The 27,280-nt window shown below is 43.4% G+C and overlaps 1 protein-coding gene across 2 annotated transcripts in view; it reads left to right on the top strand.

The window, feature by feature from the left end:
- Positions 1-27,280, top strand: part of RNLS (renalase, FAD dependent amine oxidase) — an 87,837-nt gene that overhangs the window by 38,832 nt on the left and 21,725 nt on the right. The window lies entirely within an intron of this gene.

Below are 27,280 nucleotides of genomic sequence, written 5' to 3'. Positions count from 1 at the left end.
TCCTGGGTTTGGGAGGTGCAAATAACCACAGTTCTCTCTGTGGGCTGACGACACTGCGTGGTTCTCATATTGACATGCTCCCCACATGCAGCACTCTGGAGGAAATGTGGTAGGGGTGATGCTGACATTTTTACTTCCTTTCCTTACTTAACGAACTGGATTTATTTCAAACAGAATTTTAGGGTGGTTAAACAGCTACATTTGCACTTCTCTGTTTTGAGGAGTTATTAATTTTTTTTTAAACTATGGAATTTCTAATTTAATATGAACAGAGCTCATGCCTTAAATCTACTTAAATCTACTGCAGGGACCGCAGAAATTTGCTAAATGCATTGCGACTTAACCACAAGGCAGTCAGACTGTTTCTGTTCTCTCGTGCTAACTGAAGTGACAGAAAATAATTATGTAGAATTTGAACTACAGTAGACTAATTATTTTTATTTTCCTTTTCTGAGACAGATACATGTTTTGGGGAGAGATTTGCATAATTTTTGTTTTTAATTTCTCTTAGTTACGGTGGAAGAAGGGTGTAGTGTCTGGGAATCGCAGCTTTAACGAGCAAAGTGAGGCAACTGTTGTTTTGCTACATAGCTGCATGGGGCTTAAATCTGACAGGCAGAAAAAGGCATGAGACATCATAAACTTCAACTTTGGTTATTATTGTTTGTCTGGCTGTCAGTATGCACTTTATGTGTGTATAGTTCTTTTATGTTAATTTTAAAGGAGCTCCCACTCATAAGCTCATGAAGTACAAACATCAGTGGATTAAAAGAATGACTGTCTGTCCAGAACACTGCAATGCTGCCTTCCAGAAAAACTTAAAGTAATTATACGTGCAACTCTTGTGGAATGAAAATTGGCCACTTGATATTTAATAAACAGAGATCTGCTTATCATATAAAAAGTAGGAGATTGCTGATTTCAGAGCAGTACTGAGTGTTTTCATTTATACTCAAAATATGAATTGCTCAAGGTTGGGACTTAATTTTTTTCCATACAGTTTTTATCTAGGCTGTAAAATGTACTATTAAAATGTTCTTTAATATTTCTTTTCTGGAGCACCATTGGATAAACATGAGCAAATGTTTAATTTTGTCTGTTTTTACAAGTGAATTTGATCATTTCACCATTCCTGCGATTTTCTACTGAGCTAACTTTGTATCAGTTATATGTCTTTCCAATTACAGACATTCTTTTCAAGGAAACATGCAAGTTAAGAGCATCTTTTGTCTGTTGATCACATGGAGAACTGGAGAGAGGCTAGGGCACTCCTGAAAAAATGCATTCTTGGACCAGGTAGATTTATTATTATTTATTATAAAAATCTACTCAAGGTTTTGGCAGACCAGGCCCCAGCTCTGCCAAGTGTGAAGAAGTGTGTTGAAATCCCGAGCAGCACAACAGTGTCAGGCAGATAGAAGAGCTGCTTGGCCACCTCCACTTTGGCAAATACACAAAGAATTAAAAGCAAGAAGCAATTAAAAGCAAAGATCAGAAGCAAACTGGAGCTGGTTAAATGCTGAACAGAGAGACCATGCACAAATATGTTTATTTTTCAGTTCTATCCCCATTTTACACACCAGAATTTGTCAGCAGGACAGAGACCTAGTATGTTCTTAGAATCATAGATGATTCTGTGATTCTGTTCTAGGTTGGAAGGGACCCTTAAGATCATTGAGTCCAAGCGCCAACGTAACATTGCCAAAACCACCACTGACCCATGTCCCTCAGCACCATGTCTACCCCTCTTTAAATACCTCCAGGGGTGGTGATTCCACCACTTCCCTGGGCAGCCTGTTCCAATGCTTAATAATGCTTTCTGTGAAGAACTTTTTCCTAATATCCAATCTAAACCTCCTCTGGCACAACTTGAGGCCATTTCCTCTTGTCCCATCGCCTGTTCCTTGGGAGAAGAGACCGACCACCCCCGCCTACACCCTCCTTTCAGGGAGTTGGAGAGAGCGAGAAGGTCTCCCCTCAGCCTCCTTTTCTCCAGGCTGAACACCCCCAGCTCCCTCAGCCTCTCCTCACAAGACTTGTTCTCCAGACCCCTCACCAGCTCCGTTGCCCTTCTCTGGACCCGCTCCAGCCCCTCAATGTCTTTTTTGTGGGAAGGGGCCCAAAACTGGACACAGCCCTCGAGGTGGGGCCTCACCAGTGCCCAGTACAGGGGGACCATCACCTCCCTACTCCTGCTGGCCATGCTGTTCCTGACACAGGCCAGGATGCTGTTGGCCTTCTTGGCCACCTGGGCACACTGCTGGCTCATGTTCAGCCCACAGTCCACCAACACCCCCACGTCCTTTTCTGCCAGGCAGCTCCAGCCACTCTGCCCCAAGCCTGGAGCGCTGCAGGGGGTTGGTGTGACCCAAGGGCAGGACCCAGCACTTGGCCTTGTTGAACCTCATTCCATTGGCCTCGGCCCACCCATCCAGCCTGTCCATCTTAAATATGATGTCACTACACCCAACACAAATGGCTATGTATTTTATTCCCAGGCTTTGAGGGGAAACCAGTGAATGGAAAAGGAAAATCTAATGGCTGGCTGAGGACCAGGCCATCTTTACTCCTTCCAAACAAGTAGAATTACTGCCTTTTCTCAGTAAACCTTAATTGTTTGATCCTTGCTATGCGCCTCTTGCTGTGTCATCTGATGAATGCCATGAATTAAATATAGTACATTCATTTAAACCACCCACAAGTAGTTTTTCCTCCCTATCTCATCCCAGCCAGCTGTAAAAATAACTGCTATGTGCTTTTATTTACCACATCCTGCACCACATGATGCTTCCATGGGTGGAACCAAGGAGAGTACATAGCAGTGCCGTTCCATGATTGAAAATTAGATTACAGATTAGAAAGCCCATAGGGACCACTATGACCAGATAAAACAGTCCCCTGCAGGCCATAAGACTGTTCTAATTGGGGCTGATCTAGAAAGAAGCATCCAATCTTGGCATAAACACTTTCAGTGATGGATCATCCAAACGATGCTTGGTATGTTTTTGTAGGGTTTGCTCTGGCTTGTGATTTTTCAGTTTTTGGGAAGAACAAGAAGACATCTTCCATTCCTTTCCTTTTGATTGCTTTATTTCTCCCTTTATGTCGTGCCTTGAAATGAATCTAGATTTAGCTAGCCACTAGGTCTTATTAGACTTGTGTCTGCCGAAGTGAAAAGTCCTCTATCAAATGTTTGTTTCCTGTGCTTATGCAAATACGGTGGGATTAAGTTATTCTTTGGCCCTCTTTTTGTGGGCTGGATAGAGGACAGTCCACGAGCTTTTTGTTAGCAGACATAGTTTTCAATCCTGTGTCTTCACGTATTCCTAAACAAGGCTCCTTGTATGTGCTATCACTGCATTTCCTTCATTGAATAAACCTGCATGTCAAGGCATGCTTTATATGACTGGTTTTCTTGTCACAAAATACCTGATAGCCTGTATACTCCTAACGTTTTTTGGGGAACATGAAATACAAAAGGAAGTTGGCAGTGGGGACATTTGCTGATACCCTGGTGGCATTTGCAGAAATTTAGGGGAAACTGTGCATTGTACCTGCACTGTACCCTGGGGAAAAAAAAAAAAAAACACACACAAAAAACCACTTAAAAAACTGTCTTTGTCCATGAACACCATCTATTCAGACAACCTTCAGCATCGTCCTGCTTGCACAGCTGACGGCGTTAGTTAAACCTGGAGGCAAAAGCCCCTTTTTCTCAGTCCTACCCTGCAGTTTTGCAGTGGCACTGAGGATGTGGCCAGAATCCCTGGCGTGGTGACACGGTGACCTTCCCACATACCCCTAGGGACAGAAAAGTTCTTCTGCAGTTAACATAAGTGACAGAGAAAGAATCCTGTTTACCTCAGGATAAGGAACTGTGGGATTAAACCTAGACACATGGTGCACATGCTGAAATGAAGGCTGTAGTGAGATTGGAGTCCCTGTGCTCTGGGAGCATTCCTGCTTGGGATGGGCACGCTGAATATGTTTTACATGCAGACTCAATTTCTTTGATGGAAGGATGCTAAGGTTATTTTTGCGTTTATCAGACTCTCCATCTTGATCCATTTCAGCGTCTTATCATGAATTCTTGCCATAAAGCATCATTTTTCTAAAAGCCTCATTTTGTCTAATGAGTGTAGGTGATTCTCTGATTCACTTTTGGTAAAACTTGGACTCTGAAGCCATTGGCAGAATTTCCTGTGCCTTCATTGACGCCAGGATTTCACCCTTTATGAAAATTTAATAAGACAGAAATATTGTTGACATGGGAGCATAGTTCTTTGTGATGTATGCAGCAGGTTTGAGCCAAAGTTGAATTAAATCTCAGACCTGAAAGTCTGGTTTAAAGGTCCTTTTTTATTTCCCAGACAGGAGCTATTCCTTGGTCTGTTATAGGAGACAAATGCACATTCGTGGTTTCAAACTGCTGCTGGTGACATTAGCTACTGTTCCATCTCTCTTGTGCCTGTCCAGTGCTCCGTGGGCTGTGCAGCGGGATATACAAGTGATCTCATTCAGATGACTTTGTCGACTGTGCCATTTGAAATGGTGGCCTGAAATAAAAGCACTTAACGCAGAGGTCAGCGAGTGCCTGATGTTCTTTGCAGAATCCATTTGTTGTGTAAGCAGCTGTACTGTTGTGGCGCCTACTTTAATTAAGGCTCTGACAGTATTTCCATAATGAACCGTATTTTAAAAGGATTTATTACTCAACTGCAAAATCTGCTGCAGGCTGAGACTTGGACTAGGAAAGCTTCAACCTTAAAGTGCTTTCTTAATGTAAAAAGCTGTTTTTTAAAAGTATGGCTGCAAGGACATCTTTCTTCAATGTATGGGCAAAATCTTTACTTATATAAAGAAGAGTTTTCAGTCTTATAGACAATGCATTTTTAAGTGGCTAGTATTGACTATGTTGCTTAGGATATTTTTAACCGTGAAACATCCATTATGGTCATTCTATAATTTGATGTAATTTGAATACTGAAGTATCTTTTATTCTTTGTGCAACAGTATAAAAAGACTCATTTAGGATCGGGACCGTATATGCTAGATGGATTCCAAACACAAGAAGAGAGAATTCCTGCACTTTAATACCCTTCCCGTAAATCACAGCAGAACAAGGGTAGGAAGGGACATGTGTTAATGCCAAGCAAATGAGCATGGAGGTAAATTGCAACTTTTACACATGTTTAGGATACGCTTGCTCTGCTTTCTTTTTAGCCAAAGGCTTAAGTAGGAAACTTAGAATAACATGTTTTAATGAGACAGGTGCATTATGTATGAACTAACAGAGCAGACCACCTGTTAAGGTCCAGGACATGATTTTTGAAAAGAATTGCTTCCAGATACCCGGACAGGTTTTCTTTGTTTTGTTGTGTTGTTTGGTTTTTTGGTTTGTTTTTTTTTTCTGTCTTGTACTTAGTCAGGTGAGAAAATACCAGTTTCCTGCAGAAGGGAATGAGCTGTAATTGATTTTCCCTTCAGTAACTGGTTATTTAGAAATTCTTGTAGGATAGGAACCCATGCCAGTAGGTTTTCAGCAGAATGCTCTGAAATATATCAAGGCTTTCCTCGGGTTTTTATTCTTCCAAAAGAAGTTTCCTATTTTGGGTTGCCTGTTTAAGTAGAAAAGCACTCCTGTTATTTACTATTAATGTGATAACATTTAGCTGCTTATTCTGGATTATATTTAAATATACATGAGTTGATCCAGGGAAGAGACATAATACTCTGCAAAGCCTGGACCACTCACTTAATGGGTTTCTGTTGCCTTTGTGACAAGTCCAGGTTCCACAGAATGAAGGGATTTGTTGAAAATAAGTCATTTCCAATCCTAGTGATTGAGAGCGAACCTTCTGAACAGTAGCCTGAAGATGTAGTGGCAGTTTTCTTCAGCTTCAAGTGCATTAATTGAAGACCTTTTGAATCTTTGTTCCTTACTAGATATGAATTAACAATCATGCAACACATAATAAAAGGGCAGAGTTAAACGCTGACCAGGAAATGATGAGTATTATCTCTTCCAGTGGAGTGGTGCTTATTGCCACAGTTACTTTGCAACCTAGATGTTTTCTCAGGAAACAATTCAGCCCGTGGGCATCAGTGGGATTTTTGCTGTGAATTAAGATATTTGGTCCCAAATTTGTGGTGCTTGATCAAGAGCTTGGTCTTTTTTTAAATGTAATTCTATTCCACAGAAGATTTTTTTTATCTACCAACGTAATTCTACTATTAGTCTTTACTTTTTTTTTTTCCTGTCATGAGTTTGTTATGGGGGGAGAGGGGAAGGGGCTGCAAGAGTTTTTCCTCTGGTGGTTTTTGGCAGAGAGCTTTGATTATATCATACAGCTCTTCAGAAATAGAAATACTGTTTTTTCAACTATCATGATAGTATTTTTCATGTGGTTACAGTGATATCAGTTTTATACTGCAACATATGGTGTGTTTAGTTTTAGTTTGTTCTCTTTAAATCCAGAGTTAAAGAGTCACCTTAAATTCTAAGCTTCTTTTACCGTGTCTGAAACATTAATGTCATACTTTGTATAACTAGTGAGAGAAGTTTTAAATAGGAGAAGAAAAATAATCAGTAACTCCAAAGGCAAACAGACAGAGCTCTACACTTACTTTCAAAGCTGGAGATGCTGAAGTTTGATGCTTATACAGCAACATAATGCTTCACGCAGCAAAGGCAGTTGCCTTTAATACCTTTCTACATTGCTGTTTGTGCCTAAGACTTGAAGGTGATCTGTACTGCTTTGTATTTCAGCGATGCCTCGGCTGCCGTTCAGCTCTCTTGCAGCAGGTGGCAATGCTTCCAGTGATTTGGGCACTCGTGAAGGGACAGATTCTTTTTCCTGTGTTCTGAGCTCAAACGCTGGGCTGCTTGTGGTCTCCCATCTTCCCCGTAGCCACTCACCCAAGTCACAGGTGGTAAGGCAGAAGGGCTGTGGGAATCAGGAGGAGAGAAACACAGTGTCTGGGGTACGTGGCTGCAGTGATTCCAGAGGGCTGTGTTGAAGCAAGTGGCAGTGCCACAACAATTTGAGGCCAATTGCTGTTCACCTCCTCTCTTCACAGCCCTAGGCTTCTTCCTGACACTTTTTCTTATCAGGTAGGCAACCTGGGATACACTTGAGTGTTTTGGTTTGTTGGGTTTTGGATTTTTTTAGTAATTAAGGTATTTACTCCCATTTTCCCCCTCCACCTGCCTTCTTATGGAGTTTGTTTAAAACTTAAGATTTCTTTTTAACTAAGGCTCCACTGCCAAAATGGGAAGTTTCCTTGGCCTGCCCATTCCTTAAGAATTATTCACTAATTCCAGACAGTTACTCTCTTGAAATGAGAGGCTGTTTGCTAGCTGTCGCTGACAGCTGTTTTGTTAAATAATAGCAGCTATTTTATCATTATGACCTTGTGTCTAGTCAGTAATTGAGGACTGTGTTTCCTCTGTCAGACTGTATACAGAATGAAGAACCAGAATCATTGAGAGGCATGTATTAGAGCGTCACTTTTCTATCTTAGATACGAGGTCACTTGTTCTATGTGGGGAAGTCATGTCTTGATCTTGACTTAAATGAGTCGTATGGGCTGATGCAGCAGGGCAAGGGAGAGAGGGAGCATCACCCATTCCTTCAGAGCTCCTCTCTAAAGGTGTGCTTGAAAAGGCCCTGTGCTCCTCATCTGAGTTCCCTTTCCTTACGAGAGCAACAGTCTATGTGCTCCCAGCGCATAAATCCACCAAGCCTTCGGAAGGAAAGCCAAACTTTGAATGCTTGCCCCTTCCCATAAATTATTCCCTGCTTTGATGAGGAGCAGGTTAAGCTTAGGTGAGTAAGCATGAAATTGTTTCAAACTCGTTGAAATCTGGGGGTTGATTTCAGAGGGTAGAGTTTGCACAGGTCTCACAAATTGATTAAAGTTTGAAAGGGTTAAGCAGATCATTCGATTGATGTCTATTTTACTATCACCTTTCATCCAGCTACCCTCTGTATTAAGCCCAGTAACCTAGATGACAATAAAGCATACTTAGGTTTCTCTCTGGCACTTCAGTAGAGAAATTCATTCTGGGTTTGCAGAAACCATCAAAGATGAAGCACCTTTTAATTAACCCACTGTGCTTTTGGAAACTTTTCTTTCTAGTTGTTGGCTCTTGAAGTATTTTTCTGGGACTGGCTGCAGGGTTCTCCTAGTGATGGGAATTCTCTATCTAGAGAAGTGCTGGGCTGCTTTAATTATCCCACCTCTCAGACATCTTTTCCTTCTAGATCCTTTTTAAGATCAAAATTGGACATAGCATGTCAGGATGCATCTGGTAAGTGTTGTTCACAAATATAAGTTCTCCTCCTGCTTGCTACTCTAGCTTCCTGCATGATGAAACAGATCGTGACTGCCCACTCAGAAAGACTATGTGCCGTTAGCAAATTTCATTGCCATTAATTTTTCAGCAATTAAATTGTTTGTATACTTTTAAGCTTCTTACCAGTCTCTGCAGAGACCCACTAGAAATATCCACTGACAGCTGCTCCTGGAGACCTGTTAGCCCACCGGTTCCTAACCCATTTAGCATGTGCTTTATCATTATAATAGGATGCTCTCTTGTAAGCATTGTGCCATGCAGGGCTCAGTTGTATACCGTACAAATATTCATGTATGGCCTGTATGTATTTGCTTTAATCAACCAAATGGGCAATCCCTCTGAAGAGAGACGAGATTTGTTCAGGAAGACCTATTTTGGAGTCATGTTGCCATTAATTGTCATTTTTATTAAGTGAGCTCCCCATCAGATTTCACTCACTGTGCTTGGGGACTGCTGTCAGCTTTTTTTCCCCTACCTGAGTCACTTCTGCTTCTCCTTTTGGCACAATATTCACACCCTTCCACATCTCTGTGATTTCCCTAGAATTCCAGAATATGTTAAAAATCTACATCAAAGAGGCCACAGGGAGATCAGCCAGCTGTTTTAGTACTTTTGAGTGTAAACTATCTATTATTTTTTGCTAGTCAAGTCTTTATAAATAGTAACAGCTTTCTCAGTACTGTATTTCTGTATTTGAAGGTGCTTTGTTACCAATCCTTATGTGATAGAAGTCCTCTTTTGTTCTGTATTTGGACAATAATACACATGAACATTTCTGCAATCGTTTTTTTGAGTATATTTTACCATTGCATCTACTGGTGGGTCTGAATTATTATTCAGGTTTATTTGTTTATGGTCTTAGCCATTCGGTTTGTTTTCTGAAAATGTAGAATGAACTCAAAACTTGTTTGGGACTGGTAGTGGTGCTGCACATTCAATTATAAAGTATAAAAATTTTTTAAGGTACTTTATGAAAGGCAGACCTGTTCTGGCATGGTTCTGCAGTTCAGAAGAGTAAATCACAACTTGCATAGCGTATTTGGCAGTAGAAAACCAGCTCCCTAGATTATTCTTTTGAGCAGTTGCAATGGAAATCTTTAAAGAGTTTTTAAAGTTCTGATAATGTCTCCTAGAGCCTGAGGTATTCCCTGTTGGGGGTGGGTGGCTGGGTGGAAATTCTAATTTATATTTTTTAACCAGATGCTAAGTTATAGTGAGTAATTACAAAAAAAAAATCTTAAATATAATTTTTTTTTTAAAAAAATTTAAACTGGTAACTGTCTTAGCTTCAGTAAAGTTGGTAACAACAGACTGCAGGTTTCCTATATACTATATGCAGTTTATATTCCTATATGCAGTTTTCCTATTTACTGTGACCTGTAAAGATGATGACAACAGCTGCTTCACTAACCTCTGGTTGATAGGAGATATCCAGTATAAAGCCGCATGAGCTTATGTCCTTTTTGAGCTCTAAAATCACAGAATCACAGAATATTTTTGATTGGATGGGACCTTTGAGATCATCGAGTCCAACCAACAAATAAATAAATAAATAAATAAATAAAAAATCCCAGAACACCAAACACCAAAACCAAAACAAAACAAATGCCCACAACCACACACCACACCACAAACAGGCAGAAACCAACAACCTCGGGCACTAGAGCATGCCCTGAAGTGCCACGTCTACACGTTTCTTAAATCCCTCCAGGGATGGTGACTCCACCACCTCCCTGTTCCAGTGCCTGACCACTCTCTCAGGAAAGTCATTCTTCCCAATATCTAATCTAAACCTCCCCTGCCCCAACTTCAGACCTCTGGTCCTGCCATTATTCCCTTGGGAGAAGAGGCCAACACCCACCTCTCTACACCCTCCTTTCAGGGAGTTGTAGAGGGCAATGAGGTCTCCCCTCAGCCTCCTCTTCTCCAAACTAAACATGCCCAGTTCCCTCAGCCTCTCCTCCTATGACTTGTTCTCCAGACCCCTCACCAAATGTGGAGCAACACGCGCAAAAACTGTCTGTAGAACATACCTGGGAAGGCAGAGCAATCCTCGACAGACACACTGGTGTTAGCAGCAGCAGCATGGGCTGCTGGCCTCCACTGACAGCATGATGCCTCATTTTCTGCTGTTGCAGGCAACCCTGCATTAAATCTTGAGTCCACTGTGGTCAACTGAACTTGCTTGAGTTATGTGAGACATTTTAAAAGCAAAGATGGTGGTTATTTAGACTAAGTTAACTTAAACCTCATCATTTGGATGGACTTCTGTCAGCAGCAATCTCAGCAGTGTCCAACAAAATAGATTTATTCAACCAGCACAGCTTTTGTGTCCCTTATTTCAACTTTAAACATTTGTTTAAATTTTTGTATGAGAACGTCAGGAGCTAAGGAACCTGCCTATTTATGTGGCTACGGTCTGGACCTGAAGAAAGCGGACAGACCCTCAAATTGGCATGTGCTGCAAAACACTGGACAGTTGAAGGAGAAAATAGAAAAATTATTTTAGCGTAAACAATATCTCCAAAACCCACATTACCGATAGTGAAGGTACCAGAATATGGTCAAGGCTTTCAGACGTTTAGCACCAGACAAGGCAACTTCGATTCTTAAACCGCATAATTGAAAATAAAGTACCCTACCAATTCAGGAAAAGGATTCATCCCATTGTCTCTTCTAAATTTAGGGAGACAGAACACCTGCCATGGAAATGCACAAAAGTGTCTGTTAATCTCGGTTGTGAGCCTTCATTCTGGTCTGCCTCTCTTTTAACTTCAGTTCTGTGTTTTCCTCATTGAGTTCACATTTCTCTTGACTCATCCTTCACTTTCTTTTTGAAAAGTGATTTTCCTTAAACTTTTTTGTTTGTAAATCTGTTACCTCTACCATGTTTTCCATTGTCTTTTCCTCCTGCCCTATTGCCTTGTATTTCATGTTGTCTTTCTTCTGTACATACCGTCTGGTACCTTAATTCTCTCCTGCCCTTCTGCTTATCTCCTTCCATTTCTTTATTTGGTCCTGGTTTCTTCCCTTTTCTCTCCTTTCTATCCACTGCATCAGATTCTTCCGTTTGCAGTGCTGGAATACATTGGAAATTATGTTTTTCCCTCTTCTCTGCCCTTTTAGTTACTGAAATATGCACATAAGAATTCAAATATGCTTCTAAAAATAGTAAAAGTATAAAATTGTTTGTTTCGGCTTTTCCGCCTTTGCTTCATTAGAACTTCTGGGAGGAAAGTCCCATGAAGTCTATAACTAATTCAGCTGCAGGGAAAAAAATAAAAGCAAAACAAAAACCAAAGAAATATAGCCACAACCTATTTGATTAAAAAAAAAAAAAAGAAAAGGCAGCAAATCTCCTATGTGCTCTGCCTGTGGACAGTGTCCGTATGGCATGTGTAGTTTTAAGTGGCATTTTATATCCTGGGTCTTTTTACTTTATGTGAGTGAGATTATTGTGCATTCCACAATTCTGGTGATTGGTATTAAAGCTAATGTAACTTGGTGTGAGATTAAAATAAAATGGTTTCTTTGAGGCATTTTTAGGGAAGATGAGAGTCATGTAAATTCTGAAAGATGTGGTGGATGAGAATTTCTTCCTGCAGGAAACATCTGTCCAGGCAGCTGGTTGTGGAGTACCTGGCATTTCCCATTGTCCGATAGACTCTTCTTCCCCAGCAAGTCTTTCGAGACCACTTAGATATTTCTCAAATGAAAATAAATGGATTTGATAATTTTATTTTTTTTTTTTACATTTTGCACACAATATTGTGAATATTAAGCTTTAAGTTCTATCCAAATTGGGATCTGTAGATGTTCATGACATGATTATAAAAATCATCAAGCTTGTGATGCTCCAGTATGATGTAGCTTTATCTCAGGATATGGATTCCTGAAACCGCGTGTCCCAAATTCTGTTGAACTAATTATTACAGTGCAGATAGCTTCTAAAAATAAACTTTTCCATTAGATACTATGTTCTGTAATAAATTTGCTCTTCAGAAAGGTTTTATTTTCCTCTTGAAAGAATAAAATTGATGGCTTTACTTCCTTCCCCACAGCCCCCTACAATACCAGTAAGGCAAGCAGATGCATTTACTGGCTGCTTTTAAGAAGTATTTGTGGTGAATTAAAGGCTTCATAAAAAATCCTCTGAGACGAGGAGCAATTAGATGTGATTAGGAAAAAGGCTAATAATCAGAAAGCTACTGGTGCTAGGTAGTGCAGGCCCTGGCACGGGCATCGTGGTGTTTACACATGCCTGTTTGTGGTGGGCTGCATTTAGCAAGTATTTGTTTTCCGTGGTAATGAGGTGAGAAACAAGTGTCTTTGCCTCGTGTCATCTCTCTGGATGTCTCTCACTTACTGCCTTAAGTCTTTCTCTCTTCCCCTGAAACCTATTCCATCTTCCCACTGCATGTCTTACAGGTAAGTGTATCAGCAAACCAAGCACTGTTCTCTCAGTTCTAGTAGAATGCAAGCCCATGTTCTGAAATAATTTGTATGCCTTTGAAAACATCAACTTGAAAGCCTCATTGGGAGTTTAAATTTAATTTAAATGTATTCAGTTCTTAGGCTTGTGATGAGGAGATTTCTCCCCACATTAGAAAATCACAGACTTCCTTTGAATATTATTTAGTCCTTTTTTCTCCAAATATTTGTGTGTGATTTGTCATGAATTTCTAGCACCTTGATGCTGGCATATCTCTGTGTCAGGGCTGTTCCTCTACTTCTCGCTGGTAGCTTTCTGATCAGGATCCTTTTGCCTTTTAATTAGTGGATGCTTTCCTCAGCATGGTAACATGAACAGTATGATTTGATATTTCCTGAGTTTTCAGCTCACCAACCCAAGGGAGAGGATAGAGCTTTATCAAATGGGGAAAACCGTCTCCTTGCAGCAACTCCACCTACAGAGTGGTTTCAAGACTTGTCATACTGAGGCTGACTTCAGAATCCCTTTTCACGTCGGGGTTGTACTATGCTACTTTTTGTTTGCTTCTTCACTTTAATACTGGTCCCAGTTTTTCTATGCTGGAAGCAGAAAAGATTAGGCAGCTGTGATTCCTCTCCCCTCCATTAGGGAATCGTTCTTTGCAGATTTAAAAAACCCCCACATACTAAATGACATTGTTACCCATATATGTGTTTGACTGTACCATCATGGCTTACATCTCTTAGAGAAGTCAGGTGTCCAAGTTACTTCAAGGTATTGCAAAATCAGTAAATAACAGTGCAGTTCACATTTCTTCAGTGAAGTGACCACACAAGGTCAGTATGACCAGAGATGTGCCTAGCCATGCATCAGGAGAGTAATTTTGGGAGAACACCGTTCTCGCTAGGTCCGACACTCTCCTTTTCAAGAGATGTATCAGTATGCAGTGAGGTCCTTGTCAATAGGTCCAGGTTTATTGCAGTAGAAGAGGATGGAAAATAGCAGATCTGTTAGATGACCCATCCGAGGATGATAAAATATATAGGCAACTTCAGACCAAACTAATGAATTCAAGAGAAGCAGCTTGGAATCATTTAAGCTAAATTATGTGGCAGATAGAAATTCATGGTAATTAATAATATTAAAGGAAGGAGACCATTTCTGATGAACTGAGAAAACAAAACTTAATATTGAGAATTAACAGTAGAATAGATGTCCAAAAATTCCCTACAGATGTGTAAGGTCATTTAGTTCCCCAGTAACCATTTTTCTTGAAGCAGCAGACACATCCTCCAGTAGTTAACACAATCTTTCCTTACCATTTAAAAAGCATATGGAAACTATAGCTGTCACAGGAGGAGGGGATGGCAGCAAACCACTTCTTGGCTGCATCTTTAGTTCTACTACATCTGCTGCTTAGGAAGGAATTTGATTGATTAATTCCCACAACATTAGGAGAAGGATCATTGTAATTACTTCTGTTTTAGCAGTAGAAAAACCTGTGTATGGGAAGGTTACATGACTTGCCCAAGGGCATGTTACAGGTCAGTGACAAAGGTGAAGAGGTAGACCAGAACTGGCCACTCAGGCTCCTGTTCAAGATTTCATTAGGCCAAGGTCCTCCTGTTTGCGTATTCCTTACCTGGAAAATGTGTGGAAATAGAAGGTATTACTAAACTTGCAGTATCAAAGCACTGGCTGGCAAAAGTGCTAATGGTGTGCTGGGACAGGCTCAGAGCTGGCACTGGGTCTTCCTCATGACAGAAAGCAAGGTAAGTGTTAGCAGAAGCTTTGGGGAGAGAGGGACCTCTCTTTCTCTAGTGGTGGTCTCTTGATTGTGTGGTTGTGTAGTTGGCCTTGTCAGGTAAGATGCAAGCTAATGGGAACATCTTCTGTATGTATTCTTCCACTCATTTCCAAAATTCGTGTCAGCATGATGCTTCCAACACAGCCACCTCTCACCATGATTCACCAGCTCCATTTAGATACTGTTTTAAGTGAATACAGACATCAGTCCCTCAAACATGTTATTTTTCTCTCTGCAAAGGGCAATGGTTTCTTCTGCCCCCCTTTTATTTTGTGATTGGAAGCGTAAATACGTAAAGTGTTTGAACAAAACAATCTAAAGTTCATCTATCAGATGCTGAGATGTGATCTGACCAACTTCAGTGAGAGCTTGAGGTGATGAAGGTACAAGCTCAAGTCTCCCTAGAAATGTGAAAGAAAATGGGATGTTAAACATGAATTAAATAGAGAACAGAAGAGGGGGATATCATGATGCTGCAGGACATCCTTGGTGTGCCCACATCTTCAAACATTGCATGCAGTTTTATTTTCATCATTCAGAAAGCTTCAGAGATGCCCACAGGGATGGACAGCCAGAGGCATGGAGTGGCTTCTCAGCAAGGGATGACTAAATAGCCTGGGATTCTTCAGCCTGGAAGAGACAGCTGCATTGTATTAGCGGTCTCCAGAAGTATAAACCTCTCTCCCAGCACAAGAACTGGAAAGCCCAAGAAAGCTGTTTGGACTGATTCAGAAAATGAAAAGAGGAGAGGTCTGGGAAGAGGTAATACTGAAACTTACTAACAAGTCTGGCCTGAATGGGGGAAAAATTCCCCTAAAAATCACCCTAAGGGGGTTCTTGTAATAGTTGAATACAATTCCTGCATCTTTTTGATGTGCAGAGCCCCTACCCTGTATTCTTTCCTTTTGCATCCTCCTGGTAATGAACTAGACGTGCATAAAAAGAGAGGAAAGTATGTTAATTTTTTTGCCTTAAGTGTAGATTTCCAGTGGCCAGCTGAATCCTTCCTCAATAATTAATGCCTGAGAGCGTTTTCTTTAGTACTTAAATTGAAGTAACTTTGTTGCCTATTACTGTAAAGCTGCGTTTTGGTTCTGTGAGCGTGCGTTGCCACTTTCGGGTATTGCATTGCAGGTATTGACTGGAGTTCAGTGATAGGGAAGCGTTGCGACGAGTCGGTCTGTACCGAGACCTTACAGATGAGCCTCCAGTTGCTGCCCTTCAGCTTTGCCATTAGGGTCTTCCACCGTAGTCAGTGGGGAGCTGCAGCCCAGAAGCCAGAAACATCAGGCCGATGTAATTCAATTTATGTATGTGTTTATTCTGTCCAAGTCAAAACACAGAGCAGTAAGCCAACGTCTTTCCTTGTTGCCTTGAAAAGCTTTTAATGCTATTTCAGCAACTAGTGTCATACTTCAAGAAAATAAATCCTCTTGCCTTTATTATTCAGCTCAATGCTGTGTACAGTATGTGCATAAGTTATTTGCTAAATGTTTTATGATGAAGATTATGTAAGTAATGAGCTTTTACATTTTGGCACCAGAGAGTAACAGAACTGTGTGTAGTACTGCGTAACTTGATGTAGGAAGGAAGCTCTTCTAAGTCCTCTGTAATGACATGCCACAGCAGGAGGATGAATCTGGATTAATTTGCAAATTAATCCAGAAAAAAAGTGACAATGAGCTCTATTTATTTTTTAGCTAAACCTCTCCAAAAGGTAAGATCTTAAATCTTTAGAGGCCTGAATAAAATCAGATTTTCTCAAAGATGTTTTCAGCTTCTGTTGACTTTAATGCCAGTCACAGAAACTAGTGGGCTTTGCCAGAGTAACACGTAAGAAACGTTGCTCTGCCTATAGCACGGAAACTGTATTTGCAGTTGTGCTAATAAGAGTTATATGATGGCACGTATATATTGTATGTCATTACCTAAAATGATTGCAAAGTAGAACTGGAGTGTACATTTAGATTATATTTTTTATTTGGATTTTATTGACTGATTTCCTGGAGTTCTTTGTAAGTGTCTCTAATTTCCAAACATGTCCAAAATCTGGAAAATCCTGGGTATCTTTTGTTCCTTGCTGGAAGGAGTCAGTCTGTCCTGGTGGCTCCACAGAGATATTTATCACTGCTCTCTCCTAGGCAAAACTGGAAGAAATTCTCCAGCTGAAATAAGGCCATTTTGAACCATTACAAGACTAGCTTTCTTTCCCCAGACAGGTGCCGATATAACTGTAGGAAGAGTTTGGATGGTGAAAAATCAGTTTTTGTCTCCTCCTTTATTTTTACTTGCTTATAAATGTCATATCCTGTTCTTTCCAGGGTGAAAGCTTAGCAGAGGTTCATATTTTAAACTAAGATGTCATTAATTTTGAAGCAAAGGCATAAATACGATAAACTGCAGTGAGCAGCATTTCCGTAGTGTGTTGTGTGTGGGCATTGCATGTGCTGCAGGTTCAGGAGACTAAAATGCCGCGTGCTGTCATTGTACACATCTTCAGGGGCTGCATTGCTTCCAGTGGCATCACCGAGGAAATGACTAGACTTTTGCTTAAGAGTCACCTTCTGCATTCGCAACCCGGTCATCCAAATAATGAGACCGAAAAGTTATTTTCCCCATTAATACAAATACAAAAACTATGACTGTAATGTCAACATACACATTAAATCCACCTGCAAATTGGACACTCGGCATACAGGCTGAAGAGAACAGCATGGAGCTCCTCAGCTGTGTGTAATACAGTACAGGTTAAGAATAAGCTACAGAATTGGGGATGGAGGATAGAGGTTTGTTAAATTTAAAAATGGAATTATATAATAAAAGGAACAAAAAAGATTATTGCTTTGGATCAGGGATTTTATTGGTAAAAAGTATGACCTGAGTGTATAAGTAGGTATAACGGGGATCAATTTAAAGGGAGAGAAAGCAAAGATAGTTTTGCAGTGTGCTCCTATACCAGTCTCCTGCAACAAAAATGCAAGATCTCTGCCAGTTTGGGCTGGAGGAGGCAGGCACTGTGGTGCCAGGGTGCATGTGCCCGAATGCATCAGCTCTGAGCACAGCCCTTTCCGCAGTGCAAAATGAGTGTTAGCCTACCAGCTCCAGCACGGTCTAGTGTTTGGCAAAGGTCCTGTGGAGCATCTCCCCTGGTTCCTCAACCCTTCTCTTTTCTCACCTGCCCTTCCTCCAGGAGACCTCCAGGAGCTGGTGGTACTCTGCATGATGCAGTTCTGTTGCTCTGTTGATAGCAAAAGTTGATTCAAACACAACATGCAGTGCTGTAGGAGATCAATGTAAATGCTTCTGGTGAAAATTGATGGAGGTTTTAGTTTAATAGTAAGTGGATTGCTGATCGTCTTGTCGAGAGCTGCTGGTGGACAGGTGCTCAAGCTTAGTTCTCAAAATCATTAGAAGATTTATAAAACTTAATTGTACTGTCTTTTTTCCCCCAGCATCTTTTTTTTTCCACCCAGGACCGCAGGGATTTGAAGTAATTATTTAAGTTGGTATGGACGTTGCATAGGCACAGGAGTGAGCATTGCATAAGATCCAAACAGCATTATTCCAACAAAAGCTGAGCATAATAAGAAAATGAAAAGTATATTGCAACACATCACTACGTTTAGTAAGTATTTCAGTGCAGGTATAGGCATGGTTGCATTTTAATGCTGCCTTTTTAAATAAATCTCCAGCTGTTTGATAAGGAAGCTGAACTTAAAAATGAAGCCTTTCTCATAACCTCTGCTCCCTCCCACGCAAAGGCAGAGGCAGGAACAGCCTGCAGCTTGAAATGGTCAGCTCGGTGGCAGAGGGCCAGTGTCATGGCGCTGTGTCAGCCTTGAAGACTGTGCAGGGGCGGGTTGTCTGAAAAGTCTGTCCTTTGTCACCACTCAACCAGAGAGCTCAGGACAGCGGCTTTTTGCTCCCGAGAGCAATAGGAAAGGTCTGTGCAAGCCTGCCGAGGCAGAAGCAGTTGCTATCCAAGGAGGCTTCATTGTGTGAAGGTTATGATAACGTGCTGTCCTGATAATTCATCTCCTGAACAAACCCATGGTAACTCTGTCAGCTGTGACAGCGAACTGTATCCCCAGGTACTCAGCTCAGCTGCCTATTCTGCTGGGTGAGCGTCTTATACTCTCTTAACTTGATACCTAGGCTAAAAATACCTTTGTTGCCGTTTAACCACAGAGTTTCCTTTCTAAGTTTTAAAATAGTGATATCAGTAGCCGCTTACAACACTAATCACTGACAACATCTGATTGACGCATTTAGATTTTCTGTCAGCATATCAGTTAAGTCAGGTGCTACGAATAAAATCTTAAGCGAAGCAGTCTAAGGAAATAGCAAAACCTTTTGCAGGATAGCGGCAGCGGCAGGGTTATTGAGGGCATAGCTGTGGAGGAAGCATCTAGTCACAGAAGTAAAGTACAGAAAAAAGTACAGATGAAATTTTTTGGAAGGTGGGAGAACAAGAAGAAATGGGCTGGATGGTTTATTTCTCTCTGTGCTGTCCATGGCAGGTGTGGATTAGGAGTTGGGCAGGACTGGTTTTGTTCCCAGGAGAGGAAGCTAAGGTCCTGATGACTGGGGGTGGCTGGGCAGTGACAAAAGATAGCTGGTTTCGTCCTGGGACGCAGAGGCATCTCGCTGTTCAACCTTGATGCTCATCCTTTGAAGAGATGAAGGGGATATTTTCTTTGCAAATACGTTGAAGCGGGAGCTGGTACTGAGGCACTGCGTAAGCCACAGTTGCCAGCAAAGCTTAAGCTGAAGTTTTTGCTTGCTAAAACTCTGGCAGAGAGGAGTAGAAGGTACCTTTTCCTTCCTGTAGTCCTTGTGGATGGATACAGAGGGGCTGTTCCATCCCTTGATACAAATCACAGTATCCTTCAGATTATTTTCCTTTTTCCTGGTTTCTTGCAGCCCCAGCAGGACTGTTGTGCTGAGCAGAAACCACCAGTCCCATCAGACACACCTTTGTCAGACCTGCTTGCTAGGAATGGCTTGAGAAAGTGCTGAAAGCAGGCCCATACAGAGCAGAAGTTACACTGAACTGGGAGGATACTCTAGAAAACTCACAAAGCTGAAGCCAGGCTCTAATACTATTCCCACCAAAGCTAAAGCTGTTGGATTATTTGAAGAATAAGGAGTTTTGAGTAAAAGTAGTTAAGCCTAAAAAGAGTGATCTTTTCCTAAAAGAAGAAACTGAAAGTCCAGCATCCTTGGATTTTGCTGCTTTAGTAGCACTATCATTCCTTAAAAGTACTGCTGTAGGACTTTTTCCTTAGTACATTGATGGCTGGTAATGTCTAGATGTCTCTAGATTTACAGTTACCTTGGCCATACCTAGTAAGCAATTTTGAACATACCTGGTGATAGCTGTGTGTGATAACACAAACTGAATCTGTCTGTTACCTTCTCTGGAGCTTCTTGTTAAGATGCAACATCCTCTGTGCTACCCAGCAAGGCTGAATGGTGAAACAAAATAAGAGTGTTTTCCCTCACATCCCTGGAAGTCTTTCAAACAAAGATCTCCATTTGTTTACCCAAGTTTGTCCACACATCCTTGTGTGCATGCAAGAGCTAGATACAGGCATCCCAGCTAAGCTCTGAAATCGTGTGTTGACTTGATAGGGAGGTAAGTATCCACAAACTTGTAGGAGTACTGAATTAGGAATAGCAAAACTTTCCAAAAGAAGTATTATTTTAAATGCATCTCACATTGTAGCATCTGCTTTTCCCTGTAGTTCTGAATGTGATTTCTGCCTGTCCCCAGCAGCTGTGACCTGCAGTGACAGCTACATGGGACTTTGTGTGAAGTTACGGGTAACGTATCTGCTTCAGTAAGCATAGAATGGTTTAGGTTGGAAGGGACCTTAAAGACCATCCAGTCCCACCCCCCTGCCCTGGGCAGGGACACCTCCCACCAGACCAGGTTGCTCCAAGCCCCCTCCAACCTGGCCTTGAACCCCTCCAGGGATGGGGCAGCCACAGCTTCTCTGGGCAACCTGGGCCAGGCTCTCACCACCCTCAGAGTGAACAATTTCTGCATAATATCTAATCTACCAGACTGATCTGAATCTTTTACCAACCCATCGTGCCTCTTCCTCATCTCTGCTTGCTCAAAATTGCAGTTGCAAGTCCAGTCCTTGCTGGAGCCTCTGACAACGGCCACAAGCAGTGGAATGATCCGGGTGCTCCTGCAGATAAAGGTGCATATTGCCATCCCCTCCCTTGCTTGCTGGCAAGTGCCTGAACACCCAGGGTTAAACCTTGATCGTCCATGTGGGTTCTTGGCCATCAGAGCAGCTGGGTTTATTTTTGCTTCCCTGGCCTCTGCGATGGTAGGCTGGGCTCAGTCCTGGGCTGCTGAACGGCATGGTGCCCGTGTTCCTGGCTGCCAGCTGAAGCCTTGGCTCTCCTCTCTCTTGCTGGCCCTAATGGGATCTCTGGGTCCTCTCCTTCCCACAGGCAGCGAGGTGACATTAAAGTACTGGAACAGCAGATAAAAGGCCCTTACTATATTTATTGAGTGTTACAGATAAGTAATCCACTTGCTGTCAGTGTCTAGAGAAACAGCAAGTAAAGTATACATGCCCCTTGCTTTGATGTGATGAAATCTCCAGGGGACGTTTACTTCAGTGGCGTTCACAGTGCAGCTGCAGCTGTAGCTGAGTTTTTCAGTGGAAAATACAGAATTTTCATGTCTTTATGCATTGCTTTGAAAATATCGCTATGGCTGATTCTTGTGTGCTGTACAGTTCCATGGTATGAAAGCTGGGGTTTTTTTCCAAAATGTTATTAAAATCATCTTAACCGTTTTTGTTGGAAGGGGAAAAATTAATAGTTATTTTGTGGTTTCATACACAGCATTAAAACAACAGTCTGGTTTTCATTTAAACCAATAAAAGTATGGAAACTCAAGATGAAGGCTCTCTTCATGTCCTTAGATCAACTTGTTGGCCTTGTTAAAACATGTAATGGATGGAGCAGGGGAAAAACCTCAGTCTTACAACTCGTAGCATTGTTTTTGCATAGCATTCAGCTTTTTTGTTGCTGAATTTCAAACTTGACATTGCTTTATTGCCTGTCTTCTCATGCTATAAAAACTTTCTCGGTTTTATAAATTTGCACCAGTTTAGAATCTAGTGAACCACAGACATTATTTTTTAAAAACCTAAGCAATTTGGTTAGCAAACGTACATCAGTAATTGAATTACTACACTTTTAAATTTTGAGATGTAGACCTGGCTGTTTGGGACAATGGGTATTAGTCATTTCTGGCCTATGTTATGGTCAGAGATAGAGCAGAGGCACCAGTACAGCTGCAGCACTGGAAGCATCGGCTGGTCCCAAGGAACCAGCCCAGCGCCCTGTGAGCAGGGCGTCCCTGGGAGAGGGCCCCGAGTCCTGGGGGATCCCCATCCCCGGGGATGCCCTGACTCACCCCAGCGACCTGCTGCAGCTGCCTCAAGCCTGAGCCTGGCCACGAGTCCAGTGCATGCACGTGTGGGGTGGCTAGCATTGCAGCGCTGCTCCTCTTCCCAGCCTGCCGGTTCCCTTCCGGCTCTGGTTTACCCAAGGACAGGGACAGGACTGAGCCTGGAGAAACTCCTCAGTATTTCTGTGGTCCTCTTCTCCCTGGTGAGCAGCCTGCCACCATCCCTGCAGTGACTGCAATTGCTGGGCAATATAACCGGGCGTCCTTAGCCTGTGCGTTTTTCCCTCTTCCCAAGGCTTTGTAAAGCAACTTCTTCCCGAAACTGTTCCTTCCCGTACCACTGTGAGCGAGCCACCCTTGCTGCTTATAGCCCTTTGATCTGTTAAGTCACGGCCCTGTCACTTTGGCTGGTGCCCGCACCCTGGAAGCTGCCTGCCCTCCCTCTTCTTCCCTCTTCTAGGAGCAAAGTTTGTTGCTTCCCTTCATCTGCTTTCCCCAACAGCCCCCAGCCAAGCTCCGTGTCTGTGTGACACTTAAAGCTGATAAAATTGTAACTTACCTTTGATTACCACACTGCTGTTCAGCATCCATCCCCAGTGACCCCTAACACCTTCTGAAACTTTACGGCTTGTGAAGACAGTCCATAAAGCAATATTAAGTTTTAAACGAGGTAATTCAGAGCCAACTGGCCGGCTCGACTTTGGCAACACTTGGCATCGTGAAGGTCATACCTGCTGAAGTGCTCCGTGTAATAAACCATTTGCCTGAGCAAATTTGCCTGAGCGGTCCCTTCCCTGCTGCAGCCCCCCTGTGCTGCAGAGCACAGGGGCAGGGCACGGGCTCAGGCAGCGCGGTGCCTGCAGCCCCCGAGCCGGGCAGCTCAGCTCCAGCTCCAGCTTAGAGGAATTCCCACAGTGCAGAGGTTTCTGCGTGCTGAGCTTCGCTGGGGGAGTTTGCTTTGCAGGCTGGAGGAGGTCTTGCTTATGGTTTTTTTTTTTTTCCCCAAGGGGAAATGAGTTGCCAAAGTAACCTGGACAAAGAGTAGTGTTTCGGATGGGATATTACAGCCTAATATTTATTTGTGTGTTTATAGGACTTTTATATTCTTTTGAAGCACAGCAAGTATGCGTAATGCATTGTGATTATTTATTGCAGCTGTAAGAAGGGGGTCTGGTGGCAACGGACATCTCCAAATCCAGCTGTGCAGAGCCCTTACCTGAAAGAGGACAGGGAGGTTTCTGGACAAGATCTGTCCCCTCTGCTTTGTGGCTTGTGTCTAGCAGCAGCTCTGTTCCCTGTCCAGACTCTTGTGGTCTGCCAGGAGGAACTGGGACAAGCACTGCTGACTGAAATCGTTAACGTTGCTGTTCCAACTTGGCAGTAAAGAGCCCCCAAGACAGTTCCCTGATTCTGGCACCATGTGGCTGTGCTGTTAAGTTCACAGCTTGAGCGGGGAATTAGCACAGAGCAGGGAACGTTTCCAGCAGGGCAGGATGTGTGAGGCGCTCTCGCGCTGGCATCCTTTCCTCCGGGGCAGCCCTCCAGCCCGCCCTGTGTCCCTGCTTAATCCCCTCCCTTCCCCTCCTCCTTGCAGGCTTTACCGGGTGGTGGTGCCATGCCGCAATATCTCCCAATCCTGGGGGCTGCAGAAGCTGGAGAGAAGCTGTGGAAGAGAGGAAGGATGGAGGAGAACGGAGATGACAGCCTGCAGGAGACTCGCAGAGCTGGGAGAGCCTTGCCAGTGCCCAGGTCAACACAAAACCTTTCAGAGGCATGAAAAGCCAGGATGAAAGCCAGTGCCCTGCCATGGCCTGGGGCAGCCCCCCTGCCAGGCTGCTCTGGAGGTTTGGCATGGAGCCCTGTGCACCCAGGAGCCCTGGGCCCCAGGGGAACAACCTGGCCCAGAGGAAGGCAGAGCGAGCCCAGGCAGGGTCCTTGGTACACTGTGGCTTTTGGAGCCGGCCAGCAGGGCAGCACACTTGGACAAGGGGTCTGCACCATGTCTGGAGTCCTGGGGCGAGATGGGAGCCACTGGTTCCTCAGCTGGTACGTGTACAGGGTGAAGAAAGAAGAAGTAACCTTGAAGAGCAGCTCTTGCAACCACTGCTGTCTGGTTTTCTCTGGAGCATGTTGTACGGGGTGTTCTTCCATAGAGATGTTCCATATTCTTCCATGTATGTGTTCTGCAGAAGCCCATTCAAGGCAGTAGCATACCGACAGCATTCTCCATGCTGAACCATTGCTAGGTCTCGGTCACAGACCAGAAGTATAACAGATGGGAACCCTACTTTGCCATAACTTACATGGAGGCAGCTTTACCGAGGGAAGGTGACAGCAGAGGGTTGAGAGGTCTTTGACCCAACACTTAGAGGAGTTCCTGAGGTCCATGGAGAGGAGTGGATCCTCCTTGGAAAGATCTAGGTGCAGGGGCAAGGTGAGAAGCAGCTAGGCCCCCTTAACACCTTCTCAGAGGGGGCATTGGTCTGGAGAGGGAGACGAAGCGTCTTCAAACCCCATTGTTCTCAGGCAGTCCTGCCCTCCTGGACAGGTCTGTCCTCTTGCTTCCTCTGTCAGGCAGCTCCACCACCACCACCTTAGTGCCAGATGCCTTATTTCCCCTCCTTTCCTATCCCCAGCTTTTGTGGGTCAGTCATTGTTTCTTTCTGCCCTTCATAAAATTTTTGAGGGTTTTTCTCGGGGACATTTCAAGGTTTATTTCTGATGCAATTTGAGATGGAATCTGACTTGTCATACTCTAGTGTGCTGGTGGTTAGGAAAGGTTGGTGTTGGGTTTAGCTGTGGAGGTTGTGGTGGGGTGGGGGAGACCAGCCAGGAACCTCGGTTAGGAGAGCACTCTGTACATGAGGTTACCGTTTCAGGGGAGGAGGCAGAAAGCAGCCTCTGAAATCAGTCTTCTCCAGGACGTGTAGAGGAATAGAGTGTAGAGACATCACGTAAAAAATATGCAACTAGAGAAACAACAGGATGGGGCAGATACCTGTGAATAGCCTGGTGGGTTTTCAGGTGAGAGAATGTGACTGCAGACCCTGCATCTTCCCATAGAAGGCACCTGTCTGTGAAAAGTGGACTCGATATTCTTGGTGAACCTTGGTTCACCAAGGCTTCTGAGACATAGTAGGCTTCATGGCTTACTTACTGAGCCTCTCAGAGGACACTGAATAGGGACATAAATTGTGCCCCTGCACATTTTGGGAGGCCACGTGGAAACGTTGCCAGAATGGACCAGTCATGACAAGGAGTTTGAACTTGGCAGCTGTAGGCTTGCACAGCTGAAATGGTCGCTCCTAGGTTGGTAAGAGCTGGGGTGACACCAGGATTGGCTCAGGAATGACACTCTCCCCTGCTCATTGTCCTCTGCATGTAAATAGACTCCAAACACAGGTAGCCTTGATGCTGTTTGAGAAGGGAGTATGTCAGAAGAAGTGGTGGGAATGGACCTTGATGCAGAATGGTGGTACATAGGCTTTACAGGTTTAGTGGCAGCTGTTGCAAGGACTTCTTGGCATGACTGAATGTGGTCTCAAATGTGCATCCTGCTGGAAAATGCTCTGCCAGTGCTGCTGGACCCCCGCGCCTGGCTGACACTGCGTGACTCAGGAGTGCCTGCGTCATGGCACCACGCGTGGAGGTTTGATTTATAGCCCTGGTTCCTAGAGTCTTGCTTTGGCACAGCAGGAAATAGCAGTTACCAGAGAGAGCACCATGTGCTGGTGGAGTGAGTGTGATGAAGCTGTCCTGATGGTAAGTTCTGAGCATTAGTCATGACAGCAAAGTCAATCACATGAGCGTTTTTCTTTGAAGTGCATTACTTGTGGTCGCATGGAGGTGGCTGTGGTAAGGTGTGCAGAATCACCCAGTCCCACCAACTCTGGCTGGAGGCACCAGGGTGGGGGTCTCCAGCCTAACACTGCTTCCAGGAGGTCCAACACTGCAGCTGCAGTAAGTTGTTCGGGGCTGCCTCCGGGTCAGTCAGGGCAGTTCCCAGGAATGGAGACCCCCTTTAGTTGACCACATCAGAGATAGTGACCCTGCAGAGGACCTTATCCTGTTTGTTGTTGTCTCTCTTGTACTCGGAGGGCATGACAAACTGCAGAAAGTGTCCAGATGTGGCCTCACTCAAGGAGAAATAATACCATCCCTTGACCAGCTGGATACTCTCATGCTGGGCTGGTTGGTCTTCATTGCTGGGTCTTCTGGCCGGCTTGGTGTGCATGAGTCTACAGATGCCTCTCATCTGCTTGGAGAGCTGTCCCTCCAGTCCATCCCAGCCTGCCCCACGCATGGTGCTGGTCTGTCTTGGGGCAGGACTTCCTATGAAGTCCTGCAGATACCACTCAACACCTGGCCTGCTGCCTGTGGGAAGTGCCGTGGTGGATATAGCCATCAGCTGCTCCTTTCTTCATACAAGATGTTCATCATGCTGGCTGAATTTTGCATAAAGTGAAGCACCTTGTCTGTTGTTCTTTTGCCTCTCAATATCAAATCCCCAGAAAAGCTCACCGGAGCGTGCAGTTTCACATACAAGCAGGAGACCACTGTGATTTTGTCTTGGTACGTCCTGTTCCAGCTTGCAGAAGCGTTGGCCATCCATTGAGTGGTGCAAAGAGAGATGTAGTACTTAGCTCCACGATTAGTCAAACTGTTGTATTTCTCTTTGGCATGAAATAAGTTAGTATTTGAATGCACAGTGCAGCTAATGCTACTTTGTGCAGCTTTTTATGAACACTACAAAGTTGAGGCAAAAAGCAGATCTTACTGTAATTGGAAGATAGAAGAGTTAATAATAGGGAGGAATGAATCCATATCTGCTCTGAAAATTTCTAAACTGCTTTAAAATACCTTCAGCTGAAGGAGCTAAACGTTACTATGCACCCTTTTTGTGCTGAAGTGCAGAGTTTTCTTCATCTATTTGAATTGCTACACAGAAGTTGCAGGGCTATTTTCCCCAGAGAGTCAAGAGTCCCTGTGTTCATTTTGTTCATATGTGAAGTCATTTAGGTTTTTTTAGAGTCGTACAATCATTTACTTCATGTATTAGAGGCAACCCAAACTTATTATTCCCATTTATTCATCCTCTGAGAAAAGATTTGGAAAAAAGTCACCAGTCATTGAAGTTTCAGGTCAGAGACAGTTAGTGGAGAACTGGGAGATAAACCACCAACACATGGAGAGGGTTGCGTGTGAAGAACATACTCTACATAATGCGCCATTAAAACTTCA

Source organism: Numenius arquata, chromosome 10 (genome assembly GCF_964106895.1).
Source record: "Numenius arquata chromosome 10, bNumArq3.hap1.1, whole genome shotgun sequence".
Lineage (NCBI taxonomy): Eukaryota > Metazoa > Chordata > Aves > Charadriiformes > Scolopacidae > Numenius > Numenius arquata.
Note: the sequence above shows the minus strand (reverse complement) of the source record. Positions and strands in the feature narration are given on the sequence as shown.